The sequence below is a fragment of the Saccopteryx bilineata genome, chromosome 6 (genome assembly GCF_036850765.1).
Source record: "Saccopteryx bilineata isolate mSacBil1 chromosome 6, mSacBil1_pri_phased_curated, whole genome shotgun sequence".
In the NCBI taxonomy this organism is placed as follows: domain Eukaryota; kingdom Metazoa; phylum Chordata; class Mammalia; order Chiroptera; family Emballonuridae; genus Saccopteryx; species Saccopteryx bilineata.
In genome coordinates this window covers 203,241,711-203,263,865 of record NC_089495.1, presented here as the reverse complement: position 1 = coordinate 203,263,865, position 22,155 = coordinate 203,241,711, and the positions used below count along the sequence as shown (strand labels likewise).

At 45.4% G+C, this 22,155-nt stretch overlaps 1 protein-coding gene across 4 annotated transcripts in view; it reads left to right on the top strand.

Moving 5' to 3' along the window:
- RALY (RALY heterogeneous nuclear ribonucleoprotein) overlaps positions 1–22,155 on the top strand; it is an 85,477-nt gene that overhangs the window by 30,843 nt on the left and 32,479 nt on the right. For 3 of the 4 annotated variants that reach the window (XM_066236343.1, XM_066236341.1, XM_066236344.1), the window contains exon 2: positions 6,780–6,855. The exons of the other annotated variant lie outside the window; for it this stretch is intronic. The gene's annotated coding sequence lies outside the window, so the exon portion shown is untranslated. The remainder of the gene's footprint in view (positions 1–6,779; positions 6,856–22,155) is intronic. 4 annotated transcript variants of the gene reach the window in all.

The window sequence follows — 22,155 nt, the reverse complement described above, 5'->3', positions numbered from 1 at the left end:
CATTTTTCTGAAGCTGGAAACAGGGAGAGACAGTCAGACAGACTCCCGCATGCGCCCGACCGGGATCCACCCAGCACGCCCACCATGGGGCGACGCTCTGCCCACCAGGGGGCGATGCTCTGCCCACCCTGGGCGTCGCCATGTTGCGACCAGAGCCACTCTAGCGCCTGAGGCTAGAGGCCACAGAGCCATCCCCAGCGCCCGGGCCATCTTTGCTCCAATGGAGCCTTGGCTGCGGGAGGGGAAGAGAGAGACAGAGAGGAAAGCACGGCGGAGGGGTGGAGAAGCAAATGGGCGCTTCTCCTGTGTGCCCTGGCCGGGAATCGAACCCGGGTCCTCCGCACGCTAGGCCGACGCTCTACCGCTGAGCCAACCGGCCAGGGCCATAGTTGCTTCTTGTATGTGCCTTGACCAGACAAGCCCGGGGTTTTGAACCAGCAACCTGAGCATTCCAGGTTGACACTTGATCCACTGTGCCACCACAGGCCAGGCTGAAGTTTATCTTTAAAGCTAACTCCAGCCTCCACCCTTGGTATCTAACAGTCTTCACATAACTGAGTTGAATCTCTACTAAAATTCACAGCTTCTTTTTTTGCCTGATCATCTACTTGTGATTTTAATTTTGAGCTAAAATTGTGATCTCTCAGGTGCTGGCCTTCTAACTAGAACTGAGGTTCTTGGGTTGAATTCACATCTGCAGAGCCTTGTCATTGCATTTTAAGTACCTCTTCAAAAACTAATATGTGATCTTGACACTGAGTTCCAGGCTCCACATTCTCTACGGTCACAAGTCAGTATGGTGTGGGAAGCACCCTGACTTGGAGGAAGCAGACTGACTCTGATTCTGGTCCAGCCACTGACTTCCTTGTAAGACTCTGGACAGGTCCTCTCCTCACTTTGGTCTTACCACCCCTTGGTGGGCCCTCTCCCAGCTCTGGTCTCATCAGGGCACAAAGCCTTCTTCTACACAGTTCAGTTTGCAGAGCACTATCTGGCCCAAGCTTTGGTGTGTTGGTTACAGATTATAAAGCCTTCGATTCTCAATTCTCGCTTCCAAGTCAGGCAAGGGGAAGGGGAACCATCCAACTGTCTCATTAGCATAGAGAAAAGAAAACAGTAATGACTTGTGCCTCCCTTGATGATTCCTGTGGGCTGGTTCTTCTAGGGAAGGAGGAGGGGAAACTGGAGACAGTTTCAGCCGAGGAAGGCGAAATGCCCATTAGCTGCCCAGATAGTGCAGAGGCAAAAGTGATTGTCATATATGTCTGTCATATTCTTTGGACATTCCTCCAGACAACCTAGAGACTGCCTGGATTGAGTTTCATCTATTTTGGCATGCATATTGTTATCATACATGGATTGGGCTTAAGAACCTTGATGTCTCTTGTCATTAAGAAACCAGCTGCCCAGCCCTGGCCAGATAGCTCGATTGGTTAGAGCAGTGGTCAGCAAACCACAGCTCGCGAGCCACATGCAGCTCTTTGGCCCCTTGAGTGTGGCTCTTCCACAAAATACCATGTGCAGGTGTTACCTCGATAAGGAATGTACTTACCTATATAGATTAAGTTTAAAAAATTTGACTCTCAAAAGTAATTTCAATCGTTGTACTGTTGATAATTGGCTCTGTTGACAAATGAATGAGTTTGCCCACCACTGGGTTAGAGCATCATCCCAAAGTGCAGAGTTTGCCAGTTCAATCCCTGGTCAGGGCGCATAAGATGTTCCTGTCTCTTTCCTGGTCTCTCCCTTCCTCTCTCTAAAGTCAATAAAATAAACATTAGAAAAAAGGAAGGAAACCAGTGTCACTCCCAACAAATTTAATTTAAAAAGAAAAAGAAAGAAGCCAGCTGCCCTCCAGGGCCTCTTTGTGACACGCTGACTTGTCTTTGTTGGGGAACAGAGAAGGGTTTACTGAGCCATTTTGTGACCTAGCTGCATTTTTATTAGTTGTGAGGTCATCTTTTTAACTACCACGGGAACCCAGCCAGTTGGTTTATTATGCCAGGGCATAGGCAACCACACAATAGAGCCAGTCATAAGAGTCAAGGTCCCCCAAAACTCCCTGTGAGTTGGGAGAGTTTGATGGAACTTCCAGACCCTGGGGTTTGGTTTAAGCTGGGAGAAGCAGGTCTCATGAAGGTTGAGGCAGAGTTTTGAGGTTAGGGGCAGCTGGAACGCAGCTGACTGATTGGCAGGCGTGTCTCCTGGGGTCAGGGCTGTATGCTCTGTGGCTAGTCTTGTACTCCTTGTGCACCCTCAAGGGCTGGTTGTAGTGAAGTGGTCTGGGGCCACCTGCAGGTGAACCCTGCCTGATCCCGCCTACGGCTGTGTGCTGTGATTCTCTCCTGTGGCTGCTCACGCCTGTGTTGGTTGCCACCCGAGAGACCTGGAGAACCCAGCTTCCATCTTCCTTCCCCTCTCCTGGGGCAGACACTTCAACACCTTTCATCACTCATCCTGCAGGCCCTGGGGATTGTCTTCGCTAAACAGCACGGGCTCTATAGGGACATGCTGTTTTTAAAAACTGTGCTTTAGAAATGTAGGAGATAATTGTGTCAAACTCTGTCCTTAGCCTCCTGAAGCATTCCCTTTCTCTTGTCCCAGACCTTTTGCCTGGTTCCCCATCCAGGTGGATTCCTGTTTTCCATATACTCCTGTAGAACCTGTTACTAGTTTTTTGATGCTCTGAAATAATAGACTGGCCCGTGGGAAGGAGTGCTTTTTTCCAGAATAACTTGCAGTCATATGGGACATAGTAAAGTGCTTCTCAGAAATAGAGACAATGCACATACCCAAGAACTCAGTTCTTGCCGATTCTTGCAAAGAGGTTCATGGTATTCTTTCCCAGTATAAGGTGTTTTAATCGGTATTTGGGTTCAGCCCAGGCACCTCTCATGGCTTCTTGCCTGTTTGTTATATAGGCTTAGGGTATGGTATTCAGTTCCACAAAAGCCTGGCTCTTCTTTTACTGCTGCAGTGAGCTGGGAGCCTCTGGAACTTGATGCTGCACTTGCTTTACACCCCTGCCCGTCTTTTCCCCGGGCATGCAGAACCAGCAGTTACTTCATTGAGTAAATATGGGAGAATTTGGTCCATTTCCTAAAATTTTATTGTTGATGTCTGCTTTGATATGGGGGGTGTGCTTCTTATTTTTGAGCATGAAAAAGTACGATGTATAAAGTAGAAAGAAGGAAGTCCTTGGAGTCAAACCTGGGTTCCATTAAGTTCTATTACTTAGATGTGTAGTTTTAGACAAGTTACTTCTGAGACTCAGTTTCTTCCTGTAAGATCAAGATGATCCTACTGACCTCAAAAGGTTATTAGGAATAAATGAGAGTGATTAAGGCTTTGGGCATAGGGCATGATATAGTAGGTAAGGCAAATGAATATTTCTTTCTTTTTCCCTAGGCCTTTTGATTGCTTCTTATTCATCCTTTTGTGGTACTCAGAGACAGCTAGGATTCACACCCAGGTGTCTATTCTAGAGCCTGAGCTCATCACTGCAAATTGGTCATTACTACTTTTCTGTTCCTTCTCTGAGCAACTTTTTCTCTACTTAGACTTACTGGTATTTGTGTACATGTAGTTTCTGAGCTTTTTAAGTCATGGATAGTGCCTGCCTTTTTTTTTTTTGAGAGAGAGAGACAGACAGGGACAGACAGGAAGGGAGAGAGATGAGAAGCATTGACTCTGTTGAAGCTCCTTAGTTGTTTATTGATTGCTTTCTCATATGTGCCTTGACTTCGGGGCTCAAGTCAGTGACCATGGGGTCATGTCTATGATCCCACACTCAAACCAATGAACCTGCACTCAAGCTGGCGACCTTGGGTTTTTGAACCTGGGTCCTTCGTGTCCCAGGCTGGTGCTTTATCCGCTGCACCACTACCTGCAGTGCCTGACTGTCTTAATGGAGATGTAGTCAGTGACTGTGTTTGCCCCAGCTTTTGTTAATTCTTCCATGCAGAACAGATCCCTTCTACTGACAGATGGTATAGCCCCACACACCCCCTTTTAAAAAATAGACTTATCACCTCATTTCTTTTTTACTGTTCACATCAAACTAAATAGCTTTAAATTTTTTTTATTTATTTATTTATTTTAGAGAGGAGAGGGAGAGAGAGAGAGAAAGAGAGGGAGAGAGAGGAGAGACAGAGATGAGGGGAGGAGCTGGAAGCATCAACTCCCATATGTGCCTTGACCAGGCAAGCCCAGGGTTTCGAACCGGCAACCTCAGCATTTCCAGGTGGACGCTTTATCCACTGCGCCACCACAGGTCAGGCCAAACTAAATAGCTTTAAACAGTTACACTGTTCTTGCCAATCTTGTTTGATCCATCAGCAGATCCTTCAGAGTAGGTACTCTTACCCTCATTTTACAGATTTGTAAACTAAGATTTGGGAAGATGCCTATAAAAAGCTTAGCATGGTATCTAGTCTAATTTCAAAGTGTGCATTAAGGTTAGTGGCTATACAATGGCTATTGTGGTTATCATCATAGCTTTGTGATTACAGTAGCTAGAGAACTAGAGAAGCTTCTGGAACCACTTGGCTGAGGACTTAGAAGTATTCAACTGGTATTCAGTAAAAAGCCTGACTGCAGGTAAAAGGAAAGGATTTCAGGCTCAGGTGTATATGAACGAGCTTAGAGCCGTGCCCACTAGGACTAGAGCACATGTTTCCTGACTTTTCTTCTGTTCTTGAGAATTGGCATAGTGTGTGGTTAGAAGGGCAAGCCCTGGAGGTTGAACACCCTGGATTTATGTCCCAACTCTACCATCTATTGACTTTGTGACTTGGGTACTTTTATCTAAGTTCCCCTGTGCCTCTGTTTCCCCATTAGTATAATGGAGACTATAACAACACACCAGCCTTACAAAATTGTTGTAAAGATGAAATGTGTTAATACAAAGGGTTTACAGTAATGCCTGGCATGTGCTCCTATTCTCCTTAGCCCAAGTCACATGTATTCCACATTCCAAGTAATAATACACAGATGCTGTTCTTCAACCATCCTTACCCAGCAGAGGAAGGGATGGTCAGAGAAACCTAAAACCAATCTCAGTACTTAAAAACTTGTTCTAGCTCAATTCCAGGTAACGTAAGCATGAAGGAACCTGGCCCAGAAGTCAGTAGAGTTGTCCTGAAGACCCAAGTTCTATTCCCAGTTATGCCACTGAAATACTTTGATCTTGGGCAAGTCACCTAACGTCTGAGCCTCAACTTTCTCATGTAAAATAAGGAGAATAAGTAATTCCTTCGTGTATATCTAATATTCATTCTTCCCATCATTGCATTCTAGCTATATTGACTTTCTTTCTACTTAAGCATAATACACTTTCTTTTTGCCTATTTGCTTCAGGGCCTTAGCATGTTACTTCCCCTCTCTAAAACTCTTCCCTTAGATCAGGGGTTGGTATCCTATGGCTCGCGAGCCAGATGTGGCTCTTTTGATGGCTGCATCTGGCTTGCAGACAGATCTTTTTTTTTTTGTATTTTTCTGAAGTTGGAAATGGGAGGCAGTCAGACAGACTCCTGCATGCGCCCAACCGGGATCCACCAGGCATGCCCAGCAGGGGGCGATGCTCTGCCCATCTAGGGTGTCACTCTGCCACAATCAGAGCCATTCTAATACCTGAGGCAGGGGCCACAGAGCCATCCTCAGTGCCCGGGCAAACTCTGCTCCAGTGGAGCCTTGGCTGCGGGAGGGGAAGAAAGAGACAGAGAGGAAAGAGAAGGGGAGGGATGGAGAAGCAGATGGGCGCTTCTCCTGTTTGCCCTGGCCGGGAATTGAACCCGGGACTCCCTCACGCTAGGCCGACGCTCTACCACTGAGCCAACCGGCCAGGGCCGGCAGACAAATCTTTAATAAAAAAAATAATGTTAAAAATGTAAAACATTTTCATGTATTACAATCCGTTCATTTCCTACCACTCATGTTCATGGTTGTGGGTGGCTGGAGCCAATCACAGCTGTCTTCTGGGACAACACCAAATTTTTATTGGATAATGCATAACGAACACGGGTCATTGTATGGCTCTCATGGAATTACATTTTAAAATATGTGGCGTACATGGCTCTCTCAGCCAAAAAGGTTCCCGACCTCTGCCTTAGATCTCTGCAAATCTTATCCCCACACTTCATCAAGTGGTCACCCCTTGGAGAAGCCTCCCCTGACCATTTTATCTAAAATAGACCTCATTCTCAGTCCTTGTCATTTGGTCTTTTTTTACTCTGCCCTTTTTTTTCCTTAATATTTAGCATGACCTGGAATTATATATTTAATTATTATCCTATCTTTTGCTAGGATGTGCAAGACATGTGAGGACAAGACTTGGTCTTTTTTTTTTTTTTTTTTAAGTGAGAAGCAGGGAAACAGGCTTTCACATGTGCCCCAACTGAGATCCACCCTGCAAGCCCCCTACAGGGCAGTGTTCTGCCCATCTGGGGCCACTGTTCCATTGCTCGGCAACGGAGCTATTTTAGCACCTGAGGCAAGGCCATGGAGCCATCCTTGGTGCCTGGGGCCAACTTGCTTGAACTTTCTGAGCCATGGCTGTGGGAGGAGAAGAGAGAATGAAAGAGAGAGAAAAAGGGGAGGAGTAAAGAAGCAGATGGTCACTTCTCCTGTGTGCCCTGACTGGGAATCGAACCTGGGACTTCCACACACCGGGCCGATGCTCTACTGCTGAGCCAGCTGGCCAGGGCAAGGCAGGGATTTTGAATGCCTGTACCTACTTAAGTTCTAAGCAGGACCCTGACTGACTTCCGTCTCTATTATAGGTGAGCCCTGTTTCCAGAGACAGCTGGTGCTGACCTGTAACCTTAAAGGGGAAATCTCTGACTGAGCTCAACCTCGGTGAGTGAGGCTAACTCTGGGCAAGTTTGAGAAAAGATACAGAGTAACCAGTTTGGGGCTTATTTTTATCCTTACTACCATAACTTAGAAGTAAGTTACAGATAACTTCTACTCCATGTCTAAGAGATTGGCTACGGAGCCTATTGTATTGGGAGAAAGATGAACTTAACGATACTGAAGCTGACACGAGATGTTCGGGGGTCATTTTCCATGAATAAGGCAAAGCAGGCTCAATTCCTTCGGGCTTCTGCCAGCTGCTTTGTGGTGGTGGTGGTGTCTTCTGAACCTGGCAGCTCCCAAAGCTGTCTTAACCTGACCCTCATAGCCCTGAGAGACTTTCCCGATTTCAGTTTTGACTGTCCCTTACCAAGCCCATAGGTCAACTTTAGAAAATCCTGTAGTCCTATGAGTCTTGCAAAATGTGATCATGAACAGTGGTGAGGGTGGAGTGACAGAGCGGAGCTGTGGGAAGGGAAGTCAACACATTAAGAACCAATGGTGAGCCTGGCCTGTGGTGGTGCAGTGGGTCAGGCGTCGACCTGAAACGCTGAGGTCGCTAGTTTGAAATCCTGCGCTTGCCCTGTCGAGGACATATGGGAGTTGATGTTTCTTACTCCTCTCCCCTTTCTCCCCCCCCCCCCACAATGAGTTAATAAAATCTTTTTTTAAAAGTACTATTAAAAAAAACCAATTGTGTTACAGACCTTACTCTAGAGAAAATCCCATTTTATAGACTAGGGAATTGAGGGTCAGGAGCTAAAATAATTTACTAGCGTTCACACCTGGACTAAACTGATGTTAGAACATATGTCAGTCTAACTATAAATACCATTGCTCTCCCTGACTTGGCAGGCTTTCCTTGGATTGCTAATCTCCATGGAATCCTGGTTTTCCTTATAAAGCTCAAGAACATAGGCCTTTTTAGGGATTCAGAAAGGAGGTCCAGTTATTTGAGGGGACCAGCAGGGCAGGCAGGAGTTGGGGGTTCCTTCAGAGCAGTGGAATTTCTAGTGAGGGCCCAAGAAGCTAAAAGATAGGAAGAACCCTTCAAGCAGGCAGAGCCCAGGCTAACTACAGAAGAAAACACCTATAATACATTGGGTATTATAAACACTTGGTATTGGAGTGCCTCTCCACGCCACCAGTATCTGTTGTGTGTACACCAGCCATGCAGGACGTTGTAGAGAATCAAATGAGAAATGCAAGCTGGAAAGCTTCGTGAATCGTAAAGCATGCATGACCACAGTGGAAGTGAGAAGAAAATATTCTAAGTATCTCTGACATTTCAGCCCCTGACCTGTTGGCCATTCCATTCCCCAAAGGCAGAAAGGAGGGTTTTCCCTTAGAAATCTGCACGGGAAATCTTCCCCCATGCCCTTCTCCTCTCCTTCTGCGGGCCCTTCCCGAAGCTCAGTCTTTTCACAAGGGGAGGGACTCCCAGCACGGAGACAACGCCAGGCAGTGTCTGCAGCCGTTGGCTGCAGAGTGCAGGTTAAATGCACTCACACAGCCTGACTCTGAGTTTACTGCCGACACAGATACTAAAGCAGTTTTCAAGGGCTCATCCCCAGCATGTGCTTGCACTCAATGACTAGTTCTGCTGAATGTGGCTTTGTTCCCTACTGTCATCTCAGAAGAGGAGGGCTATTCCTATTCTGGCCCTAGGTTCCCTACCTACTCCCATCCCCTCAACTGCTGGTGAGAAGGCGCTTATGCCTGCAGCCTCATGTCAGAGGCCATGTTTTCCCACCATCTCTGACACCCTTGGCCAGTGATACAGGCGACTCTTTTCACACTCTAACAATGGACATTCTGGCTTCCGTCTGTCTGCCTGAGTGTGCACAGCGGGGTCTGTCCCTTACCTGGCATTCTTGGTTGGCCACCCTTCCTTCCTTTTCTGAATCTCCAGACTCTTGCTTGCCACCTCTTTTTGTCTAGTTAAGTTAAATTTTTATACTTACTGCCTTTTCCATGTCCTGGGTGCCAAGTTTGCATATTGTTCTTGTGGCTCCTGCCCTGTTCTTATAACACATGCTGCTTTATAATTCACAATGTGCCACTGACTATTTTAAAATACGATTGACTGTCTCTCCCCGTTTCCAGCTTCAGAAAAATACAATAAATAAATAAATAAATAAATAAATAAAATATGATTGAGTCCATGGAAAATAAAGTATATAAAATACTGATATACATATAGTAGCTTTTAAAAAAATATATTATTTTTTACAGAGACAGAGAGGGAGTCAGAGAGAGGGAGGGATAGACAGGGACAGACAGACAGGAATGGAAAGAGAAGAGAAGCATCAATCATTAGTTTTTCATTGAGCGTTGCAACACCTTAGTTGTTCATTGATTGCTTTCTCATACGTGTCTTGACTGTGGGCCTTCAGCAGACTGAGTAACCCCTTGCTGGAGCCAGCGACCTTGGGTTCAAGCTGGTGGGCTCTTGCTCAAACCAGATGAGCCCGCGCTCAAGCTGGCGACCTCAGGGTCTCAAACCTGGGTCCTCTGCATCCCAGTACAACACTCTATCCACTGCGCCACCGCCTGGTCAGGCCATATAGTAGCTTTTATATCTAACATCCTCAATGTTTTAGAGCCCAACTTAAAAAAACAAGAAGGAAGCAAGTCATTTTCATTTTTAGGCCCTTGCACAGCCTGAATTTCTTCTGTTACATGTTATTGTAACAAGTTTAGCAGTCTGGTTTCTAAACCCCCATAAATTAAAAGCAGTATATAAAAAAGCAGAGAGGAGCTGCTGTATTAACAATAGCTAGAGATGAGAGCGAGTGAAAGAGAAATGATAAGAAAGAGAAGTTAAAATGAATATGGAGGCCATTTAATTTAGGGAGAAAAGCCCTGCAGCCATGTCTGTGCTTCAGTAAGGTGGAATTAGGCAATTTTTAGTGTAGTTTGAGAATCCTCATGAAAGCTAGAGGTATCGAAAAATGTCAATTATAGTGTCAATATTATGTTACTAAATGCTATACACAAATTGATTTTCATAGTTTAGGAGTTAGGTGCTGTTTTCATTTTATAAATTACTGAGACTTAGAGAGAGGGACACAACAGGCAGTGATCAGAAGACCTAAGTTTAGAACCCGGAAGAATCTGGCTCCAGAGAACCAAGTTTTTCTATTGTCCCATGTTGGCCTTTTCCCTGTGACCTAAAACCTGGTCCTTCTCAGCCTCTGGGACTAGTGGTCCTTTCCCCCCACTCCCTTTTATTCATTCTCCTATGTAAAAAAATTTTTTAAATTTTAAAGATTTTATTTATTGATTTTAGAGAGAGGAAGAGAGAAAGAGGGGAGGAGTGGGAAGTATCAACTCATAATAGTTGCTTTACATATGTGCCTTGACTGGGCAAGCTCAGGGTTTCAAACAGGCGACCTCAGCGTTCCAGGTCATTGCTTTATCCACTGTGCCGCTGCAGGTCAGGAGAAAATGTTCTTTTTAAAGACTTTCATTCATTCAGTGAGGATTTATTGAGTGCCCACCATGTGCCAGGCACAATTTTAAGTGTTTGACATATGGCGGTGAATAAAATGGTTTTCTCTCTTGTAGTTTACATCCTAGTGAAGGAAAACAGATAAGGACTATCAAGGAAAATAAAGTAAGGGAAGGGAGTAGGGAGGGACTGTGACGACAGACGGCTGGCTGCTGGGAGAAAAGATCTGTGCAGAAACAAGCAGTAACTGAGTCGCGAGCCATGTGTACTGCGTGTCGGGGACTAACATTCCAGGCGTGGAGCGGAGTGAGTTCAGGGGCACTGAAACAGAGGACGCAGCAGGGACTGCGGGCTTTGACAGCGGACCTGGAATTCAGGTTCCTGCCAGTATGAACTTACTCTCTCTGAGCTCTAGTGTCCTCGTCTGAAAATTAGGATAGTGATGATAATAGAGTAGGCACATAGAGAATTATTATTTGAAGGAGAAAATAAAAAGAGCAGGGCAAAGAGGGGACGTCACCTGCTCTGAGTCAAGCTCAGGACAGAACCCAGATTTTATGTGCCTAAGTCCAGGGTTGTCTTCTTCTCTGGAGCCAAGGTCAGGTGTACCCGCATAAATGTACCCGCACAGATCGGAACTGAGAGCATGTCAGCTTTCGTAGCATCTCTGCCAACAGCCTCTCAGCTCCCCTGGGCGTGTGTCAATAACATAGCCCGCACTCGTTTTAGAAACGAGCACTCCATGAGCACCCCTGTTTGGTTTGCTTTGGCTGGAACAGGACCCAGGTGCTCTTAGAATAGCACAATAGACTTTCCAAATCAGCCCTTCCCATTCTGAGCCGCCTGTCGCTCTGGTCTGCTGCTGGCTGGGGTTTGTCCCCACGTCCTCCCTACCTGTCTGTCATAGGAGTCACATTTAGTAGTCCTTCGTTAGTTGCTCTTTCCCTCTTGATGGAAGTAACATTTATTGAATGCCTACCTATATATGTGCTAGGTACTTTAAATTGATTATCTCCCTTGATCTTTATAACTCAGTAAGTTTATTAATTGCTTCAGAGGGGAAAGCTGAGGCTTGGTGAAGTAAGTGAATTTGCCCGAGGTTATGTATCTAGTGTTGAAAGGAGTTGGAGTTTGAATTGAGGTCTTTCTAACCCTATAAACCCCATATACTCCTTCCTGAGTACCAAACTGCTTCTCTGATTTCAGGTCTTCCAGGGGGTAGAGTGTTCAGGAATGTCTAGGAAGGGGCATTCAGTGGCCTTAGCATGATGGGAATGCCTTTCCTGCCTTCAATGCATTTTCTCGGGAGTTTCTGCTCTGCCCTGCCTCAAACCAACTTCTCCAGGTCTCGGGTGTATGGCCAGAAATCCAAACACTAAGTGAGAGGCCACTGAATGATTAGTAAAAAGTGTACTTGTTGTTTTCAAAGTTGAATGAGAGAAATAGGCCCCTACTCGGATGTCCTTATGAAGTACAGGGAAGGAGAGAGGGTCTGTACATTTCAGGCTTGATGAACGTCTTTCAGGGACCTGGCAGGAGAGGAGACACACACATGAGAGATTTAGTAGTAAGATTGTTCGAGTGGGTCCTCAGCTCTACTCACTTATAGTTTACACAGTGCTGCAGAGTATCTTCCTGTGAGGAAACTGAAGGTGGCTGCTTTGCTGAGGCCAGTTAGTTTACGCCCTCTGTGCGAGGCTTCTGTCCCTGGCCTGCCCAGTCTGAAGGGCCTGTAGTCCCTGCCCTTTTCTGAGCCCTCCGCCCACTTGTCCCCTTCCTCACCTATTTCTACTCAACTGCTAGGGCCTTCTTTTTCTTCTTTTTAATTTATTTTATTGATTTGAGAGAGAGACAGGAACGGCTGTTCCTGTACCCTGACCGGGGATTGAACCAGTAACCTCTGTGCTTCGGGATGATGCTCTAACCAACTGAGCTCCCCAGCCAGGGCTGCCAGGGCCTTCTTACTGAGACCCTCTGCTAATATATTTTCTAGCACAGGGTAAGAGGAGATATTTTTGGCTCTGCATTTTCTCCAGGATCATTTTGCTTTAAAATGGTGGAATTTTAAGAGTGGAAAAAGACCTTAACATATCAAGTTTACAAAGGAACCTTCTATTATTTAAACCAGGGGTCTCAAACTTGTGGCCTGCGGGCCGCATGCGGCCCGCCGAACAATTTTGTGCGGCCCGCAGACTAATCCACGAAGTTCAAAATATTTTGGATAAAATTAAGTAAGCCTAGGGGCCTACTTGTATTTTTCATTTCTCTAGCATCCTAGCTAGATATTAGCTTAGTTAACAGCAGTTGTGATGCGAACTACAGTTTCTGGTCGTTTTGTGACACTGAGTAAACTGCATGTACGATTGTGCTTGTTGTACTGATTTTTTTTTGTTTTCAACTGCAGTGAGAAAAGTGTTGCGTAACAGTTGCCTTTTGTAGACCTAGTGCAGCCCGCCGAACGGCTGTGATCTTGCTCTGCGGCCCACATGCTGAGTTGAGTTTGAGACCCCTGATTTGAACATAATTCAGCATCTGAAACAGAGCCCACCATTTCCGCCGCCTCCTTGCCTTCTCCCAGTGCTAGACCTTGCGGAACCTGTCTTAACCCTGCAGGGTTCCCAGGCCCCTGAGCAGCTCACCTAGACCAGCTTTCCTGTTCTATCGTTGTGAGGTGGAGACCCAGCAAGGGGCAGTAAATAATAGGCATCCTGAATTAGTGGTAGGTCTACTGACTCTAGGTCTGGTGCCCTGTCTACCACCTTTATGTCATTATGGCATTTCATAGGCGGCTACCTGTCCCACTTCACTAACAGCCTAACAACCCAACAGCCTATGCCTGGATATCAGGTTTCTCTTGCTGCCTGGCATCTGATTCCTCTGAAGGAGGCAGGCCTGTGGGTGTGCGTAATATTTCAGGGCATAATTCTCATACAGATGGTGAGCATGTTTTAAGTCTTATTTAACTCATGTGGGAACCAGCAGAAAGAGAATAGCTGAGAAGCTAGATTTATGTTAGTGGAAAAAGGATTGCTAAAATCAGATTGCTAAACTAGATCCAAAATTGAGTAATATCCTAATGAAAATGTAACCTTTGGTGTTAACCTCTCTGCTTAAAAACGTGCACCTTCTCAGTTTTCTATACATTAACCTCTGACTTTGCCGAGTTTTTAAACACTTGGGCTTTAACCATTTGTGAACAGTAAGCCAAAGTTCCATACGTTAGGAATATCAGATGACTCTCAGATACATATTTTAAAATGTTATAACATGACTTTTAAAAAGTCACAATCATTTTTTGCCTTACTTCCAAGTTTTGGATAATTTTCTTTAACATACCACTACTGAAAATGATCAGAATCTCTTATATTAAAGTAAGCTAGATCTGGCCCAGTCTGGGAAAGTAGCTTTCTGCTCAGTATATAGACCCGTTTCTTTGCTGAAGCTTCTGCAGATAGCAGCTGTTAGCAAAATCTTGAGCTTTCCTGCAGCTCTACTCACTAGCATGAAGCATGGCTTTTGTTAATGCTAGACTTGATTCTTCCCTGGTCAAGAAGGCTTCTTCCCTGCCCCTGCTTATCCTCAGGGTCATCTTGGATGCAAAGAGGTCACAGAGTTAATGCGGAGGTAATTTGTTTTGAGCACAGAGTTCTCCTCAGGTGACATAGGTAACTGCGGTAACTGCGTTTTCATTCTGTGGGTTTGCCCATCTCTCATCCCCACTGCTACCACCAAGGCTAGATCTTAATCATCTCTCACTTGGACTATTTTAACTGTCAACTATATAATTCATCTCCCTACCTCCAGTCTTTGTCCCTGAAATATAACCTTCTTTCTTTCTCCATAGGTTTTAAGCTACAGGTTTTATTTCTGTCACTTGCCTGCTCATAAAACTCTAGAGTAAGTTCATTCTCCTGAGCGTGACATTCAAGGGTCTGCAGAGACTTTTCTCCCCATTCATTCCAGCCTATTGTCCTGGCTCCTCCTCCTCAGGTTTTCGGTTCCAAAGAAGTTCATGTTAGTGGGTAGAAATATTAGGGAAACAACTGTTGGACAGTATGAAGGATGAACTATATAATTACCTGATCATATCTGCCAGTGGAGGTTAGGAAGCATTCGTAGTTGTTAACAGTCCAGTTTGATAAACATTTGTGCCAGGTACCTTAGGAATAAGGAGAAGGCAAACACATGGTCAGGGCCTTTGAAGCCATAGTTGATAAAGTAAGACAGGCAGGTAAGGTAAGTAGACTACAGTGATGATCACTATAGTAGAAGCATGTGGAGTGCTTTGGGAATATGGAGGAGGAGGATACTAACCTGAGAAATCAAGGAGGGCTTCACAGAAGAGGTGGTATTGGAGTTGGACTTCAAAGACAGAACATTTGGCAATTGTGAGAGATGAGGGATTTATTTGGCAATTGTGAAGGGTGATCTGTAGCTTTCAAGCAGAGACCAGTGAGGCCAAAGGCACAGAAGCTTGCACATGTCTTAGAGAAGGGTAAACCGCTCAGTGCAGCCAGAGTATTGGATTCCAGGAATGTGGTATTAGGGTTCAAGTTATTGAAGTAAATTAGGGCTTTAAACTGTAGGCCCAATATTCCAGCTTAAGAAAATAATAGTTTGTGTATTATGTTTTACACACAGCATGTGATAATGATTATTATTTTATTTTTTGAGAGAGAAAGGGAGAGTGAGAAGCATCAACTTATAGTTGCTTTCACTTTAGTTTTGTTTTGATTGCTTCTCGTACATGCCCTGACCGGGGATCGGACCTGAAGCTCAAGCCGAGCCGACAACCCCTTACTCAGTTCTGTAACCTTTGGGTTTAAGCCAGCGACCTTTGGGATCATGTCGATGATCCCTTGCTCAAGCCAGCAACCCCACACTCTAGCCTGCGACCTCAGCGTTCCAGGTCGATGCTCTCTATCCACTGTGCCACCATTGGTCAGGTGATAAGGATTCTTGAGTTAAGAGATGTGTGTTTGTCTATTTGTGCATGTGTGTAGCTGTGTGTTAAATTTCCAAATAGTTTTTGAAGATCCACTGAAGCAAAGCAAGTATGAAAAATTGGAGCATAGACCCTGGCTAGTTGGCTCAGTGGTAGAGCATTGGCTTGGCATGTGGAAATCCTGGGTTCAATTCCCAGCCAGGGCACACAGGAGAAGTGCCCATCTGCTTCTCCACTCTTCCTCCCCTCCTCCTTCCTCTCTGTCTCTCTCTTCCCCTCCTGCAGCCAAGGTTCCATTGGACAAAGTTGGCCCGGGCACTGAGGATGGCTCCATGGCCTCCGCCTCAGGCACTAGAATGGCTCTGGCCACAAGGGAACAACGCCTCAGAGGGACAGAGCATCACCCCCTGGTGGGCATGCCGGGTGGATCCCAGTTGGGCGCATGCAGGAGTCTGACTGCCTCCCCGCTTCTCACTTTGGAAAAATACAAAAAAATATTAATAAATTTGGAGCATAAGGACAGGTTAGAACAATGCTTACCTGGTCTTGGATTTCTGAGATATTTACCAGTTCTACAAGCCCCCAGATCATAGCATGCGAGAATGAGAAGTGTAGTTCATACATCTGTCCATTCAGTTATCCATTCAGCAAATGCCTGATACTAACTCTTGGAGCTGTGTTGTAGTAGTGAACAAAAACAGACCGCCTTCATGGAAATTGTTTTCGAGGGGGAGATAGGAAAATGGGTCAGGCAGCCATTCTGTCACTTCTTAGGTGTTATGAAGAAAGGTAAGCAGGCGTAAAGAGTTAAAAAGTGGCCAGGGACTGGCCTTTCTGAGGAGACAGATCCTTGCCAGCTGAGAGAAGAGCAGGCGGAGAGGCCCTGAGGCAAGAACATACCTGTAGGGAAGAACTGAAGCAGGCCGTGTGGCTGGAGCAGTCCCCGGAGAGGGAGAAAGCAGGGGGTCCAGCTGGCTAGGGGACAGCCGAGGCTGGAGCAGGCAGGCCCGAGGGCCGTTCGGCCAACGAGAAGCGAGGCTGATGAGTAGCCAGGGCTCCGCAGCAAGGGAGCAGCACAGCCAGGGCTGGTCCTGCCGTTCCGCTTCAGCCTCCCTTCCTTTCCCCCCATGTCTGCTGGCTTCCACCCAGGGATAACTCGAACCCCATTTAATTTCTTCATTGTCCTCTTCTCTCAGCTCTCTTCCCGTTCCTCTTCCCCTGTGCCCGGGACTTCTGTCACACCATTGTTCTGTTTTTATTTTACCCAGGGATAACTGGAACCCCATTTAATTTCTTCGTTGTCCTCTTCTCTCAGCTCCTTCCCGTTTCTCTTCCCCTGTGCCCGGGACTTCTGTCACACCATCATTCTGTTTTTATTTTAGGCTGCTTTGCTTAATCACAGCATTAGCTTTTTCCACACTCACATTTGCGCACATGACCTGGTAATAGAGTGATTTCTGGAAGGTCAACGTTACAGAGGTCCTCGGAAATCTTTTAGTTCAACCCCTGACCTTAGAAACCCAGAGAGGACAAGTGACTTACTTGCCCAAGGCCACTTACCTAATTAGTGGCAGAACTTGATGTCCTTTGCCTCCCAGTCTCTGGCTCTTCATTGTCTGCATGCTTCCTCTCTCTGGAGTGTCCAGCAAAAGGGAGCCCTGTTGTGATCCATATAACAGAGCTATATGGATCTTACTTCAGCTTATTATTTAGTCTTTGTTGTGTGAATTTACTGATTTACTCTGACCAGTGCCTTTGAACTACCCTGTGCAAAGGGAGCGTGTTGCTAAATTCCTCACCTTGGTTCATGCTACCCTTACACTTGAACCAGCAGCCTGCTTTTAACCTCCAGTCTGTATCTAGGCTGGTCTTTGAACTCCAGCCCTAGTCTTATCTCTGGAGAAGCAACGTTGAACAGTTATATCTGGATTTGAATTCCACTTTTGAAACATACTGGCCAAAGTAATCTTGAACAAGTAACTTGACCTGAGAGCAGTTTTCTCATCTGTACAATGGATTGTTAATACCTGCTTGATGCGGTCATTGGAAGGATTATTTAAGGTACAGTGTACAACTCAGGTATTCTAGAGAGCAAACTTACTCTTTGTTAAAAGCTCATCCTGAATGCCCTCCCCCTTTTTCTTAATTATCTAATAGCTAACACTTCTTGGGTGAGTTTCTATGTGCTAGACACTGTGCCAAGTGTTATTTGTTTAATCACTTATTTACTTAATTTATTGATTTTCAGGGGAGAAAGAGAGAGAAGCACTGATTTGTTGTCCTACTTATTTATGCATTCACTGGTTGACTCTTGCATGTGCCCTGACCAGGAATCGAAACCACAACCTTGGTGCATCAGGATGACTCTGTGACTGAGCATCCGGCCAGGGCTGTGCCAAGTGCTTTAAAAAAAAGCACTTATTTCTGCATGTGAATTTAAAATTATCTCCAAATAAAAAGTTATGTAGATAGATGCCAAGATAGGATTCACTATATACCTGTATTCCAGTTGTTGCTATTTCCTAGTTATGTAAACTTGGACAAACCTCTTGACCTCACTTTTAAGTGTTTTTTCCACCGGAGCCCTAAAATTCCATTCCAGATCCGTTTGGAAACCTGGCTGGCTTACCTGCTTGCCTTGGAAAGTGTTCCTCTGTTGAAGATAGAGCAGCAGCAAATGGACTGGCTCTGTGTGACTTGGAAAGGACAGGATGGAAAGGACTGGGTTCCTGGAAGCCATTAGATCAAGAGTTGGCAACTTACCACAAATCAAATAAATCAAAAGATTTCAGGGGCAGGAGCCTGGGGGCTGTGTCTGCTTAGATTATATTCTGCAGAATAAGATAGATTGCGAACTCCATCGAATGGACCAGCAGTGCACATCCACCCTTGCTTGTGCCTGGGCAGAAAGAGTGTGTTGGCGGCAAGTGTCCAGCGTGGCTGGGGCTGCCCATAGGCTATCTCTGTTACTCAGGACATCAGCTTCTGGCCCTGGATCAGCCTTTTGAAAAGGCTACTATGGTTTAGTAATAAGAGCCCAGTCTCTGGAATTGCACAGACACTAATTTCAAATCCTTGCTTGCCAATTACTAAGTGTGTTCCTTAGGCTAATTCTTATTTTACTTCTCAGAGCCTCAGTTTCCCAGTCTATAAAATAGTGCTATTGATACCTGCTTTGAGGTTGTTGTAAGACACACCCGATAATTATTTGGGTGAATGGCATACTATCCTTTTCTTTTCTTTGTATTTCTCCGAAGAGAGAAACGGGGGCAGGAGGGGTGCAGGGAGGAGAGGCAGGCAGATTCCTGCATGCGCCCAACTGGGATCCACCCGGCATGCCCACCAGGGGGCAATGCTCCATTGCAACTGGATCCATTCTAGCACCTGAGGTGGAGGCCATGGAGCCATCCTCAGCGCCCGGGCCAACTTTGCTTCAATGGAGCCTTGGCTACGGGAGGGGAAGAGAGAGAGAAAGAAGAGGGGGAAGGATCAAGAAGCAGATGGGCACTTCTCCTGTGTGTCCTGGCCTGGAATGGCATACTATCTTTTGAAGACCAGTATCCTTAGGAGGTGACATTAAAGTCTGGGCTATCCTGATTCTCTGACCAGCCCACCCCCTTCAGATGCCCTGGACCCCTTCTTTTCTTTCTCAGAAATGTTGGGCAAGAAGGAACCTCCCGCCAGGGGAAATACTGAGTGAGCAGGACTGTTACAAAGCAGACACATATGGCCAGGGCAGGTGGCTCAGGCAGCAGCTGATGAACAAAAGGCTTCTCTCTCTGTTCCCAGTAAATTAGTCCTTGGGGATCCTGGCTTTGAAATTCTAATTGACACAGGGAGGAAAAGATTCATTAGGCTGTGGACTCATTAAAATGCTCTGCTGCTCACCTGCGATTTATTCTTGGCACTTTATCAGGAGGAATTAAGTAAACCAACAGGCTGGGAAGCTGCTGACAGCAGAGTCCAGTGTGCCTGGTGCTGCTTGTGGGGTGGGGATGTTGAATCTCTCATACTGGGGACCACACAGCTGGCTTCAGAATTCCCTGACCCCTAGGACTTAGCATGAGTCCAAGTCTCAAACTGTCGGTGCTGGGAAAACATTTTGAGATCATTCATTGATGATAACTCCTTATGGATGGTCCAAACAACTGGGGCTTGCCTAAGACCACCAAGCACAGTAGTGGTGGAGCTGGCATTAGAATCAGCCAGTCCTTCTCAGTAGATACTTTTGACATATTCTGTATGCCAGGACTCTGTGATAAACAAGGCAGATATGGGGAGACTCCTAGTATTAGGGGAGATTAGAAAGGCCTGGTAGGGTCAGACTGTGGTGGCGCAGTGGATAAAGCATCAACCTGGAAATGCTGAGGTTGCCGGTTTGAAACCCTGGGCTTGCCTGGTCAAGGCACATATGGGAGTTGATGCTTCCTGCTTCTCTCTCTCTCTCTCTCCTCTCTCTCCCTCTCTCTCTCTCCTTTCTAAAATGAATAAATAAAGGCCTGGTAGGTGAATTAGGAATTATTTGCCAATGAGCAGTGTTCAAAGTTGAGGGACCAGAGGTTCTTTAGAAGAATGGAAGGTTGAGAGTCTTGCTGGAGTGAAGGAATTGTGGAGGAAATGAGAAGATAATAAGTCAAATCTATGAGGTTTGGTTCACTTTCTCTGGCTTTAAGAACCCTAGACCTCAGATTAGAGGTTGGGATTATAGATGTATTTCTGCAATTGATGTGTTAGTCACTATTCAGATAACACTTATTTAACATCTTTTAGGTGTGCCATGCTGGGGTGTGCACTGGGGTACAGAAATGCATTAGGATGTATGTAATCCCCTCCCTCAGAGATCTATCAGTTTAATGAAGTAAACAGACTAATAAACAACTATAATAAATCAAAGGGACGATTACCTCTGCTGGAGGAAGTCAAAGTTGAGCTATATGTTACTGTCATTATTTTCTCTGGGCTTCGATGATCCTACCTTTCAAACAGTGTTAACTACTGTCCTGTGTAGCTCATAAGCTAGTAGGAAGACAGCTTTGTAATGACTGGTATTTGGCATTTTGTGGCTTACAGAACACTTTTCCAACATTAATTAATTAAATCTTAACTATAATCTTAAGATTTAGGAGATTTCCCAGTTTACAGATGAGGAAATTAAGAGTCAGAGCTTGAGGCTTATTCGTGGTTTTACAGCTTTTGATTAATAAAAGTTACAATTGTAAGTCCAGATCCTGTGATCTCTTTTGCAGTTCAGTGGTTCAGACAAACTTGGAAAAGGGGACGGATGGCAACCTTTCTTTCCCTGCTCGAGTGACAGGTTTCCTTCCCCCTTCACTAGAGATGCAGCGAGCATCTCCGGGGTGAGAAGAGCACGTCTGAGTTAGCTGGGGAGAAAGAGGGAGGCTATCTATTGTAAATCTTCCTCAGACTGACTGTGACCTCATTGGCTACACATAGCAGTTTATAGGATAAACAGAGCCTGCTTTACAGATGGGGAAATTGAGATCCACACAAGGTACGTCATTTGCCCAGAGTCACTGAATTATTCCTGCCCAAGTCTGATTCAGTTCACATCACATGATCTTGAGCAGACCCCACGAGGCAGAGTCATTGCTGTATAAAAGAGGCTCTGGCTAGACTTAAAACATTTTTTTTTTTTTTTAATAATTTTTTTTTTTTTAATTCATTTTAGAAAGGAGAGAGAGAGAGGAGAGAGAGAAGGGGGGAGGAGCAGGAAGCATCAACTCCCATATGTGCCTTGACCAGGCAAGCCCAGGGTTTCGAACCGGCGACCTCAGCATTTCCAGGTCGATGCTTTATCCACTGCGCCACCACAGGTCAGGCTAGACTTAAAACATTTTGATGCAGTGCCTTCCTTAAGAGCAAGGACTTTTATTTATTTATTTATTAAAGGATTTAATCTTTTTTTTTAACTGGTTTTAGCGAGACAGGTAGGGGTGGGGGTTGAGAGAGACAGGAATATCAGTCTATTCCTATATGTGCCCTGACTTGGGATTGAACCGACAACCTCTGTGCTTCCAGACAGTGTTCTAACCAGCTAAGCTATCTATCCGGCCAGGGCCATTTTTCTTCTTTTTTGAGAGAGAGAGAGACAGGAAGAGAGAGAGATGAGAAGCATCAACTCATAGTTGAGTCTCTTTAACTATTCATTGAATGCTTCTCATATGTGTCTTGACCAGGGGGCTCCAGCCGAGCCAGTGACCCCTTGCTTAAGCTAGTGCTCAAGTGGGCAACCCCGTAGTTTTGAGCCCAGGACCTCAGCGTCCCAGGTTGACACTCTGTCCACTGCACCACCACCAGTCAAGCAAGGACTTTTGTTCTGTACTTCTCGTCACCAGCCAGGACCTGGTTCTAAGGATATTGTGCTGTTGTGTTTGCTTTCAGTCTATAAGAGCTGGAGGGAGCAGATGGCCACAGCAATGTGGGTCATGTGGGTCTGATCCCAGGTGGGTCTAGAGCGGGGATAGTCAACTTTCTTATACCTGCCGCCCACTTCTGTTTCTCTGTTAGTAGTAACATTTTCTAACCGCCCACCGGTTCCACAGTAATGGTGATTTATAAAGTAGGAAAGTAACTTTACTTTATAAAATTTGCTAAGTTTGGCAGAATCAATCTTTATAAAACAACTTACTAAAGTTAAATCTATCTTTTTATTTTTATTATTTTTTTATTTTTTTTACAGATACAGAGAGTGAGTCAGAGAGAGGGATAGACAGGAACGGAGAGAGATGAGAAGCATCAATCATTAGTTTTTCATTGCGCATTGCAACACCTTAGTTGTTCATTGATTGCTTTCTCATATGTACCTTGACCACGAGCCTTTAGCAGATCAAGTAACCCCTTGCTGGAGCCAGCGATCTTGGGTTCAAGCTGGTGGGCTTTTTGC